This window comes from Melopsittacus undulatus, chromosome 6 (assembly GCF_012275295.1).
Source record: "Melopsittacus undulatus isolate bMelUnd1 chromosome 6, bMelUnd1.mat.Z, whole genome shotgun sequence".
NCBI lineage: Eukaryota > Metazoa > Chordata > Aves > Psittaciformes > Psittaculidae > Melopsittacus > Melopsittacus undulatus.
Window position 1 is genome coordinate 76,351,874 of NC_047532.1, and position 6,303 is coordinate 76,358,176.

The 6,303-nt window shown below is 48.8% G+C and overlaps 1 non-coding gene across 1 annotated transcript; it reads right to left on the minus strand.

The window, feature by feature from the left end:
- Positions 1-791: 791 nt before the first annotated feature.
- LOC115946383 (small nucleolar RNA SNORD61) lies at positions 792-865 on the minus strand. Its single transcript, XR_004080475.2, has one exon. It is a non-coding gene; the product is annotated as a small nucleolar RNA SNORD61 (small nucleolar RNA).
- Positions 866-6,303: the final 5,438 nt, after the last annotated feature.

Consider the following 6,303-nt stretch of genomic DNA (forward strand, 5'->3'; position numbering starts at 1 on the left):
CTTTTTAAAGAGATCACATATGCATTATTTATTTGCCTTTAAAGTCATACCATTGCACTGCACTGCAGGATGTAAACAAGCAAATGCAACTGGTAGAATCACCGCAAAGGTATTTCACATTAAATGGCAATATGCTCTTCAAACACCCTAAGTAAATTTAGGATGCACTCACAAATGTAGGAGTTACCTACACATTACCAGATAGCACATCAACATAAAGCAAGCACAGCAGGGAAGTCATGTTAAACCACATTAAGGGAACCACTAATACTTTTCAAGTCAGTCACTTCCCTACAGTGTAGTTTATAGAATCCTGCAAATATCATCAAAACATTGTAAGAAGCACGCAAGAATGAAGGGCTACTACTAAAAAGCCCTCCAATAACAAAAAAAGGAAGTATACTGACAGCCAGACTTCACTTTCCAGTTTTAAGTTCATAATTAGGGAAAAGTGATACCAAGCTTCACGGAGACAGCATTTGGTCAAGTTATGACTTGCCTCCAGGATCTCCTACCAATTGTCTTTTCCAACTTTTATTACTAGCTAATTTACTCCACGATCAAAACTGGTGGTCAGTAGCAACAGCAACATGTAAACGGTCTCAGTTTTCCTACCTTCCCATTCATATCTCTGGCAGCATCTTTTGCATCTGCTGGACTCTCAATGTGACAAAGGCAAATCCTCTGGACTTGTTGGTTTCACGATCTTTCATCAAAAGGACTGGCAAAAAGAAGCCAGGTTACCCTTGCCTGTAATCAGGCAACAACATCTAACCTTTATTTAACCTTTTAAGCTCAGAACTTCTTAGAGGACATAAAAGCGCTATCACTTCCAGATGATCAACGCCCAAAGAGTCATCACAGCTATTTGTTGCTTTTATTTATTTAGTATCTTAAAATAGAAAGGGTTTCTTTTGTACCTTCCACGTGCGTCATATTTGCAGAACACCAGCCTCAGGGCTTTTTCATTTGTCTCTGTGTTCAGGCCCCCAATGAAAAGCTTCCCAGGACGGTCTGCTCAAACCATTTTTTGATTCTGTGAGTGACCTATTAATAGCATACGGTTACTATTAACAAAACATCAGATTGCAAGAGAAACTTCCAATATCACCTCATACATACCAATGACTCCTCAAAAATACAAGCAAATTTTCTTGAGCAAGATGCCAGGAGTGATAAGAATAGAACAAATGTATATTTTTAGACTGAAGCAACAAAGGCAGTATTAACTTCAGTTATTTTTGTCACATATTAAAGATTAACATTAAAAAGTGGAACAAGGCACTGATAAGAACTCTTCAGATCAGCAGCATCAGTGAATATGGCAAGTTTTCCGGGTTACTTGCCTTTTTACCCTCAACACAAGCACTCCCTCTAATCCTGCCACAGATGGCTGAAATACATGTATTTAATACGTCAAAGCAATACCAAAACGTTAGCTTTCAAGTCAGCTTCCTCCAACAGTCCAAATGAAGTTCATTCTTTAAGCTATCTCAAGCACATCGAGAGCATACCGAAGTCCTGGCCTATACAACGTGTCAGCCTTAACAAATACCAGACCATCACACTGCAGTTCTACACAACAAGGCCACCGCTAAGGCAAGGCGAGGAAGGCAAAACGACAAAGAGCAGCCCGACAAAGCAGAAGCGCGGAGTGCCCGACAAAGCGCCTCCGGCCCCGCGGCGGGAAGCCCGCAGCAGGGTTCACGAGGGCCGGCGCCGCTCCCCCGACGCGCAGCGGGGACAAAGCAGCCCAGGAGGCCGCGGCGTGCGCGGCGTTCCCTCTGTGTGTCCCCGGGCAGAGGCGCGGAGGGCCGGGGTGCGGGCGGAGGAAGAGGGGGGCGTCAGACCCTCCGCGGGCTCCAAGCACTAACACAAAATGGCGGCCACCGATAGCAAGGACTCTTCACCCTCCAGGCGCCTAAAGACCGCCGCAGCACTAACACGACCGCGCAGCTCAGTCCCGCTTGGAGCTATTGTGCTGGCCTCCCTCCGTCCTCTCGGGAATGCGGCGGACCACGCGGCGGGACCACGAGCGTATCCCCCCGCACCTAAAATGGCGGCCACCGCGCCTCACGCGGCTGGGACCCCCCTTCTCCCCACCACAGCCACGACGCCTCCCCCTACCCTCCACAGGCCGGGCGGGCATGAGGCCGGCCTGGCCCCGCCGCGCCTCGCCCCGGTGCCCGCAGTGGCGGAACACAGTTCCCTCACCCATCAAACCACCGCGCCTTCCCCCGCGCCGCCGCCTTTCCGCGGCCCAGGCCCGAGGGGCAGGGCCCCTCGTACCCCTACGCGAGCCGCCGGGCCCGCTCCGCTCGGCTGGCAGCACTCACCTCCGCTCACACCGACCCGCAACTGCGCAATGAGAGCGAACAAAGGCGCTGCAGGCCTTTATACTGCTGACGTCACAGGCCGGCCGGAGACCCGGATGCATGCGGCGGGAGCTCCGTTAGGGGCAGGCCGCAGCCCGCCGCGGTCACCGGGGGCCGGTGTGGGCTCGGCCCTCCCGCAGCTGTAGGCAGCGGCCTGCCGGAGGGCTCCGGGGCTCTGGACAACCGCACGGCAGGGAGATGGGGCGGGCTTTGCGCTGGTGCGGAGCTCCGTGTCCCGCTTGAGCGGGAGAGATCCCTCAGAAAGGGGCAGCTTAGGTTTGGGGAGGTTTAATTAAGGTGTGTGTATGTCAATGCCCCTTTCTTGGAGACTGACAGTGAAGTGAAATAAGAGGTTGAAAATTAAACGTGTTGTTTTCCACGGCTTCAATTTAACTCCCATTTTCTAATTACACCTGAAGGTTAAGTGTGGCTGTTTTCTATTGTTGGCTGAACCTGAGAAGTTAGGAGGAAGCCTGTGCATCCAAAAACTGGCTGTTTTCATTATCTGAATGTGTGGATTATCTAAACTGGTGTTACTTGTGAAAGCACCCAGCCTAATCCTCACTCAGTCTTGTAATGTAAAACCAAGAATGGGCTTTTCTGTAACATTCTTAGAAACCTAAAAAGAGAATGTCTGCTCGTGGATTTGGAGTGTTTCTTAGGACAGCTATTTTGCAAGTCTCCATTCATTATAAATACTCCCCAAAAACAGTGAACTTGGTCAGGATCTGCACACACCACCCATTGCTGCTCCTTGAAGAAGGGCTCTTAAGAGTCCTACAAGATGTGAAAACCAAAGGAATTGCTGGTTCCTTGAATGTTTTAGGATTTCATATCCCTCCTGCCTCATCCTTGTGCAGTGAGGGAGCAGTGCCAAGATGTAGCAAATGTAAATAAATCATTAAATATACCTGCTGAAATCCCACTGGAATTAATGAGAGGACTTCAAAAAAGAACCTCAAGCGCATCCCCTGATCCCAGGTTTGAGTAATGGGATACGAGCAGCCAGTCCCTGTGGATGTGAGGTGCTGAGGGATGCCAGTCAGCTCTGAGGAGCTGGTGTCCAGAGTTTATAGATGCTACCAGTATAGCCCAGTGCCCTCAAGAGTTGCAGAGCTGAATAATTGTTGCATCCTGCTAAGACAACATCAGACTCTCCGGTTTTTCAGTCTCCTCTGTTCAGACACTGATATTCAGCTGCTCTTTGTGTTAGGGAAAGCAGAAAGCAACATTGCTTCAGACTGCCTCATAGCTCTGTTGAGAATACAAAAGGAGGTGGCTCTCAAACACTTCTCTAGACTGTGCTTAAAGATGATCGCTTTTCCAGTGTGGATGCTAAGTTACTGGATGCTGTTACTGTGCATGGGAAGAGGGAAGGATGAGCTTGGGTAATGAAGTGGGAGGGCAGTGCACGTGGTAACAGTGCACTTGTGGAAGAATGGCATAGCTCACCCGATTATCATATGAAAAAAAGGTTCACATTCGAGTTTCAATACAGAAGAATTTCAGTCTCAGAGCCTCTCTGGAATGGATAGCAAAAACTAAGGCAAACTGTTAGCCCTGCAAGAAACAGGCTAGAAATAGTCTCCCTGTTTGATGTCTCTGTGTGCTTCTGTGACCTACAGCAGTCTATTTGCTGACTGCCTCCCAAGGAATTTGAAAGATAAGCAAATGCAAACTACAGTCTCTTTTCCCTCTGATTAAAAGAGGAAAATACTTCATTGGTAACTCTAGGCTTCATTTTGTTGATACATGTACGGTACATGTAGCTAAATGGGATTAGCATTAACATGATTGGGGGCAAATTCTTCTGTCCTTTGTCCTACAAGGCATCTTCATTGGAACTCTTATCAAAACCTTAGTTCCAAACTGGAACTGTATTTTACTGCATTCCACTACATAGTTTAGGTATGGTCTTGCTCCAAGTGCAGAGAAAGAAGTCATTTTCCTGGAGGATATGTAATTCTAATTCTTACCCTCTTCCTGGGGGATGAGGATAATGAATAAATAATCCTGACACATAAGTCCCATTCGGAATGAATAAAGAAGGGAATGACATTCCCTCTGGAGACATAGTTCAAAAACTAATAACTGAAAAGATCAGTTTAATACTTTCCTGACAAAGAGCAATCTTCTTGGCAGCTGTCAGTTAATAGGTATTTATAGAAATGCCACATTTTTCCGCCATAAAACTCAGCTTGGAGTGGATGAGAGCTGCACAAAATAATTGTTTCTGGCACTTTGTCACCCATTTCTAAACTGGAACTCCCCATTGTCCTTCTCCCAAATCACCTCTTTGGGATCTAATTGTGGCCCCTTTCAGTTTATCAGTACAGGGTGGATCACAGGTCTCTAGGGCATAGCTGGAGATGCCTAAAGTGACAACTTAAAGCAATTATTATGCACCCTTTATTCTTACTCCTTCTGCCTGGTGCTGTCCTGGGTAGCTCACTACTGATCGATGAGTTAGGTAAAATTGTTGGACATGGAGGTTTTGCAGGGATCATGCAAATATAGTGCCACAGGTTGTAAACTAGGGTGGCAACAGGGAAATCAATGGGAAATACAGATATAGGAAGATGGAGGTGTTGTCTACCTGCTATAGACAGTGATGCCTACAGTGCAGAGGGAATAGTATCTGGCAGGCGTTATGGAGCTCAGCTTCCAGCCATCACTTGTATTCACCCTGCTTCTCAGACATGTTTTGCAGCCATCCCAGAATGCTGCTAATGCTATTGCCATGTGAACCATTGAGGCCAGAGCTTAGTATCGCAGTTGGGGCACCCCTGTGGCTGTGTTGAAGGAAGGAGCTGCAGGACCCCATGAGCTGGTGTGTATCCACTGATGTCAACTGCAGGCATCTCAACCTGCGTCACAGCTCATCAAATGTAATTCTTAAAGGTTGCAGGGCTGAGAAAAAAAGTTGCAATACAAAATTTTGCATTTCCACCCCTGCTTTCTGAGCTGGTAAAATACAGTTTAAGTCTTTCTCTGCTTTGGTGGAGCCAAAACCTGAAAAGAGGCTCTTCTACAAGTCAGTACTGAAGAAGAGAAGGCTTCCTAAGGGGAGACCTGAGAGCAGCTCCAGTGCCTAAAGGGGCTGCAGGAAACCTGGAGAGGGGCTTGGGACAAGGGCCTGTAGGGACAGGCCAAGGGGAATTGGCTTTAAGACTGCCAGAACAGGGGAGACTGAGATGAGCTCTTAGGCAGAAGCTCTTCCTGGGAGGGTGCTGAGGCGCTGGCACAGGGTGCCCAGAGAAGCTGTGGCTGCCCCATCCCTGGCAGTGTTCAAGGCCATGTTGGACACAGGGGCTTGAGCAGCTGCTGCAGTGGAAGGTGTCCCTGCCTGTGGCAGGGGTTGGAGCTGGAGGAGCTTTGAGGTCATCTTTAAGGTGCAGAGCAGAAGCCGAGCAGCCAGGCTGCTCCTGTGCTCCCCTGCCTTGCAGAGCAGCACGGGCAGAGCCTCTGACATTGAACTGGAACCTTTGGCTTTTGTGACTGGAGCCAAACCCTTCATGTCCCTGAAGGCAACCCCCGGGCTGGGTGTGGAGTCAGTGACTGTGAGACTGCAGAGGCAGCACACGGCAGCTTTGATTGACGAGAAATGATGCCATTTATATCAGCAATGTTTATTCAGAGCAGCTTCCAGTGTGTGAAGGGGCCTACGAGGGTGCCAGAGAGGGATCCTTCATCAGGGACTGCAGCGACAGGACAAGGGGTGATGGGTTTGCACTGCAACACGAGCAGTTCGGTTGAGGAATGAGGCAGATTGTTCCCTGTGAGGGTGCTGAGGCGCTGGCACAGGGTGCCCAGGGAAGTGGTAAATGCTGCATCCCTGGCAATGTTCAAGTCCTGGTTGGACAGAGCCTTGGGAGCCATGCTCTGGTGTCAAGTGTCATTGCCCATGGCAGGGAGCTTGGAGCTAGAA